The sequence below is a fragment of the Malania oleifera genome, chromosome 3 (genome assembly GCF_029873635.1).
Source record: "Malania oleifera isolate guangnan ecotype guangnan chromosome 3, ASM2987363v1, whole genome shotgun sequence".
NCBI lineage: Eukaryota > Viridiplantae > Streptophyta > Magnoliopsida > Santalales > Ximeniaceae > Malania > Malania oleifera.
Genome location: NC_080419.1, coordinates 42,333,107 through 42,348,380, shown reverse-complemented (window position 1 = coordinate 42,348,380; position 15,274 = coordinate 42,333,107). Strand labels below are relative to the sequence as shown.

The 15,274-nt window shown below is 38.5% G+C and overlaps 1 protein-coding gene and 1 pseudogene across 1 annotated transcript in view; one reads left to right on the top strand and one right to left on the bottom strand.

Annotated features, from left to right (window-relative positions):
- Positions 1-15,274, top strand: part of LOC131152251 (PHD finger protein ING1) — an 80,860-nt gene that overhangs the window by 26,747 nt on the left and 38,839 nt on the right. The window lies entirely within an intron of this gene.
- Positions 6,245-14,475, bottom strand: LOC131150288 (vesicle-associated protein 4-1-like; annotated as a pseudogene).

Below are 15,274 nucleotides of genomic sequence, written 5' to 3'. Positions count from 1 at the left end.
TAGGCTGGAATATGGTGTGATTAGGGGTTTGGAGGTAGGTAGGGATAAGGTGGAGGTTTCTCACTTACAATTTGCTGATGATACTATTTTCTTTTTAGAGAATAGTACTGAGAAAATTTGACACTGCTTATAATTTTTGATAAGATTTCAGGGCTGAAAATTAATTTGGTTAAAATTGGTTTGGTTCGTAATTTGAGCAGTGGGGAGTTGGAGGCTTTTAGATCTCTTGCAAGGTGCAATTTGTTGTCTTGGCCCATTTTGTATCTTGGCTTTCCTCTTGGGGGTAATCCTTTGTCCACCTTTCTTGGGATCCGATGCTTGAGAGGGTATGAGACTAGAAGGGTGGAAGAAGGTTTGCATTTTCCTTGGGTGGTAGGATTACTCTCTTCAGTGCTTGTCTAAAATTCCTATCTATTATCTCTCTTTTTAAAATTCCTATGGAAGTAGCTGGAAGTTTAGAGAAGCTTATGAGAGATTTTTTTATCATCTGATATTGGGGAGGATAAGAGGGATCACCTTGTTAGTTGGGAGGAGACCAAAATCTGAGGGATGCCTGGGCATCGGTAGTTTGGTTTCCATAAATATTTCTTTATTAGGAAAATGGTTATGGAGATTCCCCTTGGATTCTGGTTCCTTATGGCATAAAGTGAAAGCTTCGATCAGAGAATCCACGATGGTGCTGCTCTCTTGCGAAAAACTCTCTCTTCACATAGCTCACTGGTGCTCGAAAAAATCACGGTGATAATACAAACTGATTGGGGGGGGGGGGGGGGGTTTGTTCAATACAGATCAAAGGGAAGTCCTTGGCTCTGAGATTGGATAAGATAGGGAAGGTTGGAGCTCTGTTTGTCCTTGAGAAGAACCATAAGTGCAATCAGTGGGTATGTCTCTCTTCAATTGTGGCTTCATGGTTTTCTCAGGGATTCTCGTCTCATGAAGTTATGTTGTGCAAGGGTTTTTGAAGAGTATGAGTGGGTTATGTCGATTACTGGATGGGGATTCATACGGCTAAGGCAGGGAAGTTCATGGAAATAGGGCACGAATGGAGGGGTAAAAGGTATTCCATTTTTGTTCGTGAAGGGCTTAAGGGGGATGGATGGTCTTGATTCGGGGATGCGTTTGTTGCTTTGGAGAGTTCTTGTTGGTCTGTATCTAATAAAACAGATAACAAGAGGAATGATAATCGTTCATGGAGTCAGATTGTCTCAGGCAGTGCAATGATGGAGGTTGCTTGATTCCTAAGAGAGTGCATGAGGGGGACTCGCTAGCTGCAGGGGAAGAATGAATGAGAAGTTCACTTCGTCAGCTTCGCACAAGCAATCGGCACTGGAATGGGTATCGCTTCCGGTTGAGCAGTCGAGATCAGAGGCGGCTCGGGTTTCCTGCAGGGGTGATGGGTTAACGAAGATTGAGTGGGCTGGGCCTGGTCTGACTATTAATATAGATTTGTGCCGGCTGTTAGAGAATAAAAAGCACTCTTTGCTGGGCTTGTTGATGAGGGAGGCCCAAGAGCAGTCTTATGATTTAACACTGGGCTTGGGCAGAGATAAAATACAGAGGGGTAAAGAGCCCGCCCCTAAGACCTTACTGGTCCCAAACCAAAAGGATGTCCTCCAGCTCAAATCTGGAGAGGCTATGGGAGGTCAGAGATTTTCAGAGCCAAAGCAAGATGATCAGCAGTTATTTTCGAACAAGACACAGGATGATAATCCTAAGCTGTGCTCCTCTTCAAATAACATCCTTGGTGGGCATCAGGAGGGTGTTCCAGTAACATCAAAGAGTGGGCAATGGAAGTAGGAAATCAAGAGGGATTGGACGCTGGTGTCGACAGGAATAATTAAAAAGAAGAAGCTGGATTGGGAAGGAAATCTGGTGTGTCAGGATTTGATTCTGAAAAATCTAAGGGTCCGAAGTGTATGCTTGACGAGAGGCTGCAATGATGGGTGTGGAAATGAAGAAATTATATGAAGCAGAAAGAGAGCATTCCAGTGAGATAAAGCCAAAGACTATAAGGAGAGATTCTGAAGGAGAGTTGAGCATTGTGGAAGATACACCTGCTAAGACGAAGGACATAGCAAGTTCTGGAGTTAGCAGAGGAAAGGAGGCTAAGAAATGGGGAGATTGTTCAGAAAACGATAGTGATGACATCAGCAAGTTTGACTGCAGTGGTGGTTTCTGTTGGATGAGATTTGGGAACAATATGGTTATGTTTCTGATTCCTGTGATGTTCTTAGGCATCTATCATATGTACATCCTGCCCTGATGGAAGGATTGGAGGGGATTCCTATTTTTGAGAATGATGGTTTAGATAATAAACAGCAGTGCGATGGTGGAATTTTACCTACACCAGTGGAGATGATTTCTACAAAGGACTAAGAAGCCCAATATATAATGGATAAATTGGATTTAAAAATGTTTGATGCTGCTGGAATTGAAGCGTGCTTTAATGGGGGTAAGTAGAAGGCGAAGAGGGGTTAGAGGGAGCTTGCAAATCTAAAGTGCTTGGTGAATTATGACAGAAATGGATTGAAAAGAGGTTTTCTTGGATAGGAGTGCTTCTCGGTTATTTTTTATTTTTAAATTTTCATTTTTCATTTTTATTTTTTGTTTTGTTTCTGTTTTTTATTTTTTCAGGTGGACCTCTTGTCCCCTTGGGTTGTAACTTCTCTATCTTAATCTAATGTACTTTATTTTATTATCTAAAAAGAGAATGGGTGGGATACTAAAGGGAGCGGAATTGGTTCTCATGCATGCCTTTGGAAATTTGTCTCTCTGATTTCTGGTTTTTCCATTCCTCATTCGTTTTTCTGTTGGTGTTGGGGATATGGTTTGCTTTTGGGAATATATTTGGGTGGGTGAGACTTCGTTGGAATATGTTGTGCCTCATTTGTATAGACTTTCATCTATTCATGATGCTCCTATTTCTGAATTCTATTATTCTGAGAGGGGTCTTGTGTCTTGGGACTTCCATTTTTTCAGGAATCTCAATGAGAGAAAGAGAAGAGTTCACTTTCCTCTTGAGAATTCTGTATTCATTCATTCCCAAAATCAGTGGGGATAATAGGATTTTGATTGGGGACTCTTCGGGTTCATTCTCTTCAAAGTCATTTTTTATTCATTTGGCCAAACGTATTATTCCCCGTTGTTTTCATATGAATAAAATAGTGTAGAAGGCTGCTGTCCCTTTTAAGATTCTAGCTTTCATGTGGACCTTGGCTCTCAACAGGGTTAATACGAATGACTTGCTGCAGATTAGGAGGCCTTATAAGGCTCTCAGTTCTGATGTCTGCTTGATGTGTGGCGAGGAAAGTGAGACTAATTGTAATTTATTCCTACATTGTGAGTTGGCAAGGGCGCTGTGGAATAATTTGTTTTCCTGCGGTGGTGAGGATTGGGTGGCTCCGAAGACTACTTATGATTTCATATCAGTACAGTTGTGGGGCTTCGGAAGAAGGGAAAAAAGAAAGGTTTTGGTTGTGTTTTTTTTTGGCTATATTGTGGACTCTTTGGCTTGAAAGGAATGTGAGGATATTCAGAGATCAGAAGACTCCAACACATTTGATTTGGGAGAAAGCTTCATTTTTTGCTGCATTTGGGCTTATTCTTTTGGGATTTTTAAGGGTATTTCACTGTCCGATATCCAAAGGGATTTAAAGGCAGCACTGATGTAAATACTTTGTTTCTTTTTTCCTTTTGTTTTTTTCTGCAAAGGAGGATGGCGTGTCCTATTTTTCCTGTAATTTTTTTTTCTTTTCTTGCATTAATGAAGTTTTTGTTATCTAAAAAAAAATGCATTGTTTCAACAATCTTATTGGGGCCACTATAATATAATCAAACAATTTTTATATTTAACTATATTCTAATACCATGGTCTTATTATTCTATGAGGCCATGGACTTCCTATATGTTAAATCGTCAGTTATTTCACAAGTTTAGGCTATTTGGAGTTGGGCCCAAAAATTTCTATCAAGAAGTAAGCTAATACTTCTCATAGTTTGCGACTGCATTGTGCGCATGGAGAGGTGAACAAGTTGAATTTTTATGGGCACAAGCACTAATTGAACAAACTGCGATATCATAAACATAATCTGAGCTGGTACACTTGTTAAATTATAGGTGGTACTCTGGTACTAAAATTAAAGCATCAATTATTCTGAAAGCTTAGACTATTAGGATTTGAGCTAACTATTTTTTTAAGATAACAAAACAATTTCATTAAAAAGTAAAATAATTATGAGAAAAGGAGGATAACACATCGTCACTTAAAGGGAAAAAGACAAAATTACATCAATGCTGCCTTTCAAATTTTCAATTATCACACAGCGATTGACCCCCCAAAACCCTAAAAGAACATGGCCAGAAGGATGCACAAACAAAAAAAAAAAAATCTCCCAAAGCAAATTTGTAGAAGCCTTCCAATCTTTGAAAATTCTTGCATTCCTGCCAAGCAAAGAATCCACAAAAGAGCATACATTATGCAATTCCAAGAGTTCCTCTGTCTTTTACACTTTGCAAAGCCCCAAAAATTCTCCATAAAAAATCATAATCATTCTGCCCCAAGAGTGTGCATTTGTCTTAGTGATTCAAACCTGAACACCCTAATGAACCATGAGTTGATACAAACATTCCAAAATATGGTATTGTTTCTGTTTTGACTTATTGAAAACTTATAAAAATGGTACCTTTTGTTCTAGAAAACTAAATCTTGCCTCCTAATAGTGAAAGTGGAGCATTATAATTTTTTCTTCCCTTTTTGATAAATATAGTGTTCGCACCAAGGGGGGTGCCAACCCAAAACAAAAAGAAAGAAAAAGGGAAAAAGAGAAGTTACATATTGAAGAACCTCTAACCAAGAGGGGAGCAGAGCTCTAAATAAAAGAGAATACACAAGCAATTTTTACAGTGTGTTGGTTTGCGAAATGGACTAGGGATGGAATGGAATAGCTATTGTACAAAGAAAATGACCATGCAAAAGTTCGTGTTACTTCAACCAACATGGAGTAGCATGGGAATAGACATTCCAATAGGGAGATTTAGAGTAGGCATTCCTTGTCCATTCCATATTGGTTGGAATAATGTCAACTTTCTATGGTTATATCCCTTTGCATTCTCTACTCCATTACCGCTGTTTTCCGCTCCACAAACCAAACATAACCTTAAATTCTGTACAGTCCTGAGCTCCTTCTTTCCCTTGAAAGGCGCTCCTATTCCTCTCCCTCCAAATACACCAAAAACCACAAAGTGGGGGCATCTCCTGCAGCCTATTACCAGCCTGGCCAGCGTCTCTGCAACCCCTAAGCTTCCATTCAATGAGAAAGGAGGAGACATTCTCTGGCATCATCCTGTCAGCCACAAAACATGGCCAAATATGTGTCCAAACATCCCTGACAAAATTGCAATGCAGCAGAATGTTGGTTGCTCTATTCCCTTTTCTTTGCATAAATTACGTCCTTCAACCAGTAAAAGACCTCTTTTTCTGTGATTATCTCCTGTTCGTATAGTCTCCCAAGCAAAAAAAGCAATTTTTCTAGGGACTTTAGGTTTCCCAACTGCTTTGCAAATTCTTGTTGTTGTTACTGCACAAGTAATTTTATATATATATATATATGTATGTATGTATGGATAAACAAAGAAAATTTTTGGAAAGAAGAAGTACATCAAAAGAAAAGAATGACAATATTCTTGAGAAACATCTCTCGACGAAAAACACTCTGCTCCAAGCCACATTATTAGATGTAGCCACACCCTTTAAAATTCTCATATGTCTCTCTAACAAAATACACAACAAATGATCTCAGTGAAAATTCCAAGATCTACCCTTTTGCATGAAAAGGAAATTGAATGTTGGAGTATATTGAACGGTAGTGACAAGGGTACACTTGAGCTAAAGGAGGCTTCCTGATCCAATGAACTTCCCAGAAATGATTTCCCTCCCTTTTATTTAAAAAAAAAAATTTTTAGCAGGAAAATATCTTGGATTCAGCATTCAGAAGCTTTACAATGGGAGCCCTAACCCTTAATTGCAGAAAATTAAATATGTCCAGTAAATATGTAGTAGTACTGCATGTGCCACATATGAAATTATCATTTCTTATCCAAACTTTTCCATCTACAAGCAGGATGATATGAACCAGGATCAAGCATCTTAAATCAGATACAACCTTATCTCACATCTTCTACATTAACAATTGTTCCTTCTTGACAGTTATTCCAGCAAAACCAATGCATGGTTGGGTGGCACACTTTACACTGGATCAACCTCTTCAACCTGCTGCTGGGCTATGTATCTTTCCCTCCTTTCTTTCCATTCATCCAAACAAGTCCACTCCCCATGATTCACGGGGCTGCATATTTTAGAGGTTTCTTGCATACTTAAAGTTCAGCCTCTGCCTCAGCTAACTGCCATTTAAGTTTCTCCAAGGCAGGGGTAGAGCATTCCAGGTCATGGTAATCAACCTGCAAAATCTGTTCATTTGCTACTTTTTCTTTATGTTCGTCAAAAAACTCTGGTACAGTCTGTTTCTCCTTCGACTTTTAAACTTATTATCTTGAACTTAACTTTGCTCCTCTGGTACAACAATTTCTCATTGTTTTCTGGATGCTCTACATACTTGGACGCAGTTGCAATAAGGCTTTCGCCTGGAGCAAGCATTCCCCAATTGGAAATGTTGTTTGAAACGTGAAAGCTACATGAGACCTACTAGCATTTTTAATCCTAATGATGCACCTGGTTTGCTTCCTTGGTTCATAGGGAAAGTAGAACTTATTTGGAGCATCAAGACGGCCTTTGCTTGGCAGGAAGAAAAAGACCTTGCCATGGATGAAACAGGGTTCTTGACATGAACATTTGATCCCTCCACAAGTTGGTGACTTAGGTTCTGCAAAGAAGAACCAATGCTCGTTTTATGGAAAGACCTTCGAAATAGCTCCAAACCTTACCTCAGAGGGTGGCTTCTCACTTTCAACCTCCATTATCCGCCGGAATCTGACCCTCTTTGCCAACTGGCAAGTTTGTACTACTTGAAGATAACCAACCTTATACCGAACTTGAGGGAGAAAAATATGATAGATTTGTTAAACAAAATTTCAAGGACTTGCTTAGGTAGTGTTAGCTCCAAATTTAGTATCCTACCCAAACAATTGTTTTATTTATTTATTTTTATAGAAAAAGAAGATATTTCATTAGAAGGGGAAGAATTTACAAAGAGGAGAATAAGACACCTCCCAAAAGAATTCTTGAAAAATCCAGAAAAAGAAAGAAACTAAAAACACAAAAAAGATTTTGAAATATAAAAAAAAAAAAAATCCTTGAATCTTGCTGAATTTCTAAAAAGCTTGCCCCTTAAAGCAACCAGAGCCAATGCACCATAAAGAAGCCAAATAATGGATCTTACCTGCTGTCTGCACAATTTTATTATTCTTGAAAAAATCCACGCATTTCACTGCAACCATAACCCCCACAGCACTGCAAAAATACCAAACTCCCATAGAGCAATCTTATCATTTTTCCTTCCGAAGCCCACAAAGAGATGGCCAACATTCCATCCACCATCGTTGGACAAACCCAAGCTTCTCCCAACACGCCAAATAAATTATTCTAGACGCTCCAAGTGTAATCACAGTGTAATAACAAGTGAGGAGTTGACTCAAAGTTCAAATGACAAAGCACACAAACATGTGGAGATAAGGCCTTCAAAGGACTCCAAATTTGCAACTGATTATTAGTATTGATTCTATTAAGCACAACACAATAGTCAAATGAAAGCCTTAGGTTACGTTTGGTTTGTAGAATGCCTATTCCTAGGAATAGATTAGCTTTAGTAGGTTAGTTACAATTAGTTATACAATAAATTATGTTGTTATTATAAAGCAAATAACAATGTGAAACATTTTATGAGTCCATAGTAAGGAATAGATAAGGAATAACTATTCCTAAATTTCATCATGGGGGTGTTTATTCCTGATCCCTAAAATTTAAACTCTATTCTATTTTATTCTAATGAATAGCTCTCCTGTCAAACCAAATGAGCCATTAATCTTTGAGGAAGCTTTAGCCTTCCAAATACGTGAAAATAGAGGAAAACAAGAGTTGGAATGGGTCAAAAACTTGAAAAAAGATTCACAAGAATAAATTCCTGAAAGATCCAAAGCCCAAGACCGAGTATCCCTATCTTAAGAAAGACGACTGTTATATGGAAACAAGGAGGAAAGTTCTGTCATCTCTTTATCATTTAGAGATCTTCTAAAATTAATGTTCCAAGAAACCAAAGGGCTACTTGAATCGACCACAAAAAAAGAGATCATACTATCTTACAAGAATAAACCCCTGAAAGATCCAAAGCCCGAGACCAAGTATCCCTGTCTAAAGAAAGATGACTATTATTCAGTTATGACAAGGAGGAGGAAAGTTTCGTCATCTCTCTATATTTTAGACATCTTCTTAAATGAAAGTTCTTTAAAACCAAAGGACTACCTGAATCGACCACAAAAAAGGACATCATAATGTCTTACCTTGAGCTCAATCAGGAGAGGCGAGGAAAAGATGCGGATAGAACATCATTCCCCAACCACAAATCTTTCCAAAAGTGAATTTGAGAACCCCCTCCCCACAAAAAAGTTATTGTGAGCAATGAATAAGGGAAACAAATTGAGAAATAGATATCCATGGGCTCTTCGAAGAACCTCACAATCTAACAATGGTATCCCACACTTTCACATCCAACCTGTGCTTACTTTTAATCACTTTATGCCAAAGGGAATGATCTTCTAAGGGAAAATGCCATAACCATTTAGCCAGGAGAGCAATGTTTTTAGACACCAAATTTCCAAGACCGAGCCCTCCTTCCCATTTAAATTTGTAGACCTCCTCCCACCTAATTTAATGATCCCGAAAACCCCAACTCCTGACCATAAAAAATTGCTCATTATTTTCCCAATTTTATTTGCAATCCCCACTGAAATTTTAAAAATCGAAAAATAATATAAGGGAGTGCTAGATAAACAAGCCTGGAGAAGGGTAATTCCGCCCCCAAGGGGAAAAAAGTGCCCCCTTCCAACCATCCAACCTCGTGGCCACTCTTTCCACCACTATATTCCAAAAACCCATAGATCGAGGATTCCCCCCCTAAGGGGATCCCTAAATAAGTCAAGGGCCACTCTAAAAGACTACACCCCACCTCTAAAGCTTGCTCCCTAGAACACTCAAGAGGCGTATTAATGTTGGGTAGACCATTTTTCTTAAAATTTATTTTCAACCCCAACACCGTCTCAAAAACATGGAGGATGCTCAAAATAAATTCGAAAGAGTGCCTATGATTCTAGAAAGAAGATAGTATCGCCTGCAAATTGACGATGAGAAACCACCACACCCTCTCTCCCCATTTTCAAGCCATTCACTAGCCCTTGATCCACAGCCCTATCCACCATTCTACTCAGCATATCTGTAACTATACTGTCAATCTCTTGAAGGCCGCACCATCATATGCTAGACATCTAAAAAAAGCCAATCCTATTTTCATTTCATGAACATAGAAAAAGCCTTCTTGCCCTTCATAATGCCTTTCCACAGGTCTACCCCATCAGAACACACTACATTCATGGAAAACTATCTCCCTTGGTCTTAGCCATACTTACTTCTTGACCTTACACAACAAATCTCTGTATGCACTTACCAACTAGAGCCTGATGCCTGATCCCTAGCCTCCTTGATTTGATAGGAAAACAAACTTTATTCCCCTAAACCAAATGGATCTTCTTTGCACCTTCCCTGAATCATTGCTTTCCCATGGGAAATATCTCTGAAAATATTCTAGATGTTTGGTATCCGAAGTTGGAATATGAATAGTGACATGAAATATGTGGGAATATTGGTAAGGGTGCTCTTCGTCAAAGTGATTTGGCCTTTGTTGGATACCCTAAATATATATATCCATTTGCCAAATCCGCCTGTGATGCACTTAATGTCCTAATTTTTTCACACAGAGCTTGTCCCAAGCCCAAGTAAAGGAGGAGGGTTGCGTTAGGTAGCTGACAGCCAGTGTAAAATTTGTTAGATCACTATGATATGAATCCTTACCGAATGTTGTTGTTGTTATATTTGCCAACTAGAGTCTTATGCCTGAGCACCAGCTCCCTTGATTTGACAAAACATACTTTATCCCCCTCAATCAAATGGAGCTTCTTTGTGTCTTCGCTGCTTCCCCATAGAGATGCTCTCCCAAATTTTTCTAAATTTTTGAGATCAAAAGTTGGAACCATGAATAGCAACATGAAATATGTGGGTAGATTGGCAAGGGGGGGGGGGGGTGGTCTTGATCAAAGGGATTTGGGTTTTTATATACTACAAGCCTTTTGCTGTACAGGTTGCACCTAGGGAATTGGAAGATGGCCAAAACTACAACTTGTTAAGAGTGGCAGCAAGTTATGTGCATGGTCTTAAACTTCCAGGTAATTGTTGAAATTTATGTCAATATCAAAATGGCAGACGATTTTCATAATTTCCGTCAAAATTTCAATGAATCATCTGAAATTTATCAGAATCTTGAAATTTTACACAAACTTGCCGAAATTTTAACTATAGAATGAAATTCCCTTGGAATTTGAATGTGAGATTTAGATGCAGAGTGAAATTTCTCTCTTGATTTATCTTTATAATTTTTTCATCGAAACAAAATATTATTACAAGGGGCTTTGAAATTATATGAAAAATTAAACTTAAAACAATATTTTAAATTATCTTTATTTGTATAATAAATAATAATTAATTAATTCCAAGGAAATTTCACTCTTGATTTATATATATTTTTTATTTAAACAAAAGATTATTACAAGGGGCTTTGAAATTATATGAAAGATTGAACTTGCAACAATATTTTATTTAACCATTCATGTATCAATTATCTTATTTTTATTTAATACACATTATATTACATATATGTTTAATATACTATTACATTACAATGGTTGCACCTCATACACAACATAGATGTATTTAGAATGTAACAAGCTAGTTCTAAGATGCACATTATTATGTCTATTAACCATTTCTAAAATTTTATATAAGAATTCCATGCATTACTACTTATTTTCATTGTTTTTCAAATTGAAATAAAAATTGACATCAAATATTGGATCTTCGAAATAGTCGAAATCAAAAATTAGGGCCTTGGTTTTGCGTCGAGTATAATTATTTTATTGTTTCAAGAGTATTTTTGTGGTCAAAACTTCAAGTAAAATAGATGGCTGGCCTATGAGAATCCCATTCTTCAAAACAATGCTCATCATTTCCTCTATTTTCTTCTCATTTCTTGGCCTTAGTCTCAAAATTAGGTGTTTTTTTTTTTCCTGTTTTATTTTGTCTCAGGAGGATTGCCTATCCTCTGTTGTGTTGTAAGTATTCTTATTTTCTAATATAATTTCTTCTTCTATCCAAAAGGAGAAAAAAAACAAAAAAAAAAAAAACAAAGAAAGATCACTTTATTGAGAGAAGAATATGGAAGGACAGTCAATCCACCTAGACTGTGCAAAAAACGAAAACAAAGAAAAAATACACAAAAAATCAAATTGAAACAGCCAACCAATCACACTGAAGATCAAACAAGAATATAAGTATTTATTGCAAAATACACTAGAAGTGTGTCAAAAGCCTGACATCCTCTGGTAGCAAAGAAAAATCCTGAGTCTCCCTAACATTAATATTTTCCAGGAAAGAAAGTCACCAACAATACTTAGAAGCCCAATGATCTCTCCAAAAACGAACTTGAGAACCATTCACCACCTTGTACATGAAGAAGGAAAATGGGTGAAATATGCAAAATAAATTTTCACAGGTTTTTATGAGTAACCCCATCAATTAAATTTTCCTATGTAATTGATCTATTGGCCTTTTTACCGGGAGCAGGCTTTCCCCTTCTTAGCAGTCCCTTAGGATCAGGTTGTTTGATTTCCACCCTCACAAAGATCTCCCTATTCTATTTTTTGAGTCCTCCTTAATGCATCTTTGGCATCCTAGTAAGTTAAAAACTTGAGGGACCCTTCACATTGTAGCTGCTTCATCAATTGCTAACTGACTTGATCAGAACTGCTTTTTCAGCTGCATATTTTCAAAACTGCCTCTTTTTTCCTTTGCCCATGCCTCCGCAGTCTAGCAGTGGAGGCACTTGATTGAATGTGGATCTAGGAATACAACCTTGCAGAATGTCTGGACTCTTAGTGAAGAGAAGCAATCCATTAACCCTGGAACTTGCAACATCCTCTCTGTATTTTGACCAGGAAAAGCAGCCCACTGCAAGGGAAGATTAAAAAAACTTTGCATCATCAATGAAAATGGAAAAATCTCTAGTGCACATGGCTGTTCTGCTATGCCCATTTCTTCATGAGGATAGCACACCATGCTGAAGTCCCTTGCACTTACCAATGGAGGCTTCAATCAATTCTCACCTCAATAAGCTCTGCCGCAAATCCTTTCTTTTTCTATCATCTGTAGACCCATAGACCTCGTGATACCCATCTAGCTTTATTTTCTTCCAACTGCAGCAAGCAGGAAACAAAATGCTCTCACGACCTCACGTACAGGTTGTTGACAAGGCTAGTATTTCACACAGAACATCACCTGAAGCACCAGTGCTAGAAGAGCGGCTCATCCCACCTTTCTTCCACCCTAGGTAGAGTGAATAGACTCAACTAGAATGCCATTATTTTTAGTTTCCTAAAGGCATGCAACGTCATGCCTCCATCTTCTTAAGCATCCTTTGACCACTTCTCTGCCCCAGGTAGAGTGAATTGACTCAGCTGAAATGTTGTTCATTTTGGTTTCCTAAAGGCATGCGAACTCGGGCCTCCCTCTTCTTAAGCATCCTTTGACTACTTTTCCATTATCAGGGCCATGGAGACTCCATACATTCCATGAAACAATGTTACAATAAGTGGATGCTTATTTTGCTCATCACACCTCTATTTCCTCCCACTTCCACCTTGTGAGCACCTCTTCCATCATGGTTTCTTTTGATAAAAGAAAAGATTTCAGTAATAGGAGAAGAATTTTTCGAAGAGGAGAATAAGACTTCTCGTGAAAAAATTCTTAACATACCAGAAGGAAAAACTAAAAAACAACAAAGAAAAAGGAGGAAGAATCATGTCAAAAGATTCCTCCAATCTCGCTGAACTTCTGAAAAGCTAACTCCCTTGAAAAAACCCAAACCCAACACACCACAAAGAGGCCAAGTAGTGTATCTTTTCCCAAACCAGCTGCCAAGTAAAATTTTTCTTGAAGTATCCATGCATTCTGCTCCAACCATAACCTCCACAGCACTGCAAAAATACCACATTTACATAACACAGCCCTATAATTGCCCCTTCCAAAACTCTCAAATGATGCAGCCAACAGTTCCTTCACCGATGCAGACTCACTCACTTTTCTCCCAAAACACCAAATAACTTATTCCAGATCCTCCAAGCAAAAAATCAGTACTAAAAAAAGATGAGGAGATGCTGTTTCAGAATTCAAGTAGCAGAGCACAAAAACACATGGAGGTAGAGCCTTCAAAGGTCCCCTAATCTGCAACGAGTTGTTGGTATTGAATTTATTATGTGCAACTAATCAAATAAAAGCCTTTATTTTGGGTGTTCGGGGGGGGGGGGGGTGGTTTACTTTGGCCTTCCAAGTAAATGAATTTAAAGGGGGAAAAATTGGAATGGTTCAATAACTCAAAAAATGATTTGCAAGAATGAACCCTCAAATGATCCAAAAATCAAGACTGAATATCCCTATCTTAAAAAAGATGACAATGATTCAATAAAGACAACAAGGAACATAACTCCACCAGCTCTCTATCGTTAAGAGATCTCTTGAAATGGAAATAAAAGGCTAGCTAACTGAATCAACTGCAAAGAAGGAAATCATACTATTCTGCCCTGAGCTCAATTGGAAGGGATGGGAAAAAGATGTGGATAAGACCTCTTCCATTATGGTTAACTAACCCTGCTAATCTTTTAATTTTTTAATCACCATCTCTTTCTTATGTTGAGCACTTATAATTCTATTCCAGTCTTTGCTGCCTCTCTCCATCTTTTCTCAAGAGACATGAACAGTTTCATTATCTCCTTTTGTACCCTGAGACTGAGATACCCTGGATTCTCAAGAAACTCTTTCAATCTGTGGTTTTTACCCATCTCAAAGCCCTTTGCTCTGTGCAAGTAACTTCTCTACTACTTTATCCTTCAGCTTTCAACCCTCTCCATTTGGATACACCACTGCCAGTAAAATTCATTGATGGGATCCTCATTCCTATGGCCTACTTCCGGCACCGCTTTATTAAGGCCTTCCATCTCGAGGCCTTCACTCTACTAGCAAAATGATGACTTCCCTGCTAAACTTGCCCACTTGCACCCAAAATCTAGAGACATTGAACAAAGTTCTATAGCTGTACTTACCTCATCCAGACAACCTAGCCCTTGTCCTGAGCTCACTCCTCCCATCTCTGCAAACAATGAATCACGTCACTCTTGTACAGAATTTCCTGCCCTAACTCCCCATCTTGGTGTCTTCATTTAGTGAGAGAGCCATCCTTCTCACCCATTTACCTACTTTCCACCCATGAGAAACATCTATTATGAGACAGAGTTCCCCTACTTTCTTGTGCTCAACTACTAGCAGTATTGTCCGGATGGTCTATTGCAAATCTTTCCAGCTCAGTGGGACAACTACAGGCTTGGGTTTTCTCTGTCTTTTGCCTGGCTTAGAAATGCGAAATTATTTCAATTATTCACAAATTGGCCCTAATACAATGAGGTGGGCCTTTTACTTTTTGCAATTTCACGCCCTCCTTTTTTAACTCTTCTGCGAAATCTGCTTCTCATGTGGCTTCACCTCCATCAATTTGAATTCTGATAAAGCATCCTCCATGGTTCTTCACCTTGCCATGTGCTTATTTCCTATCTCCTCCCATTACCAGTGTGTTATATTCATGCTCCATTTTCTTGTTCATCATCAACAATCTGAGAGCAGTTCCTGGTTGGGATCTTGAACGGCCCATGACCCTCATTGCCACAGATTTTCTCCTTTAATTAGATTCAATCATCACCCATTTTAGATGTAGACAGTCTTTTGTCGCCTCATCTACCTCCAAGAATCTTCTGTATGGTTGCCAATGGCTCTACACACTTTCTTGTCCCAAAATGTGACATGAATGCCAAAGCTTGATCCAGATGGAGTGATTGCCTTTAGCTGTGAGTTAACCTTAAGTCATTCAGACGTGGGGTACCACCAGTCAAGCAA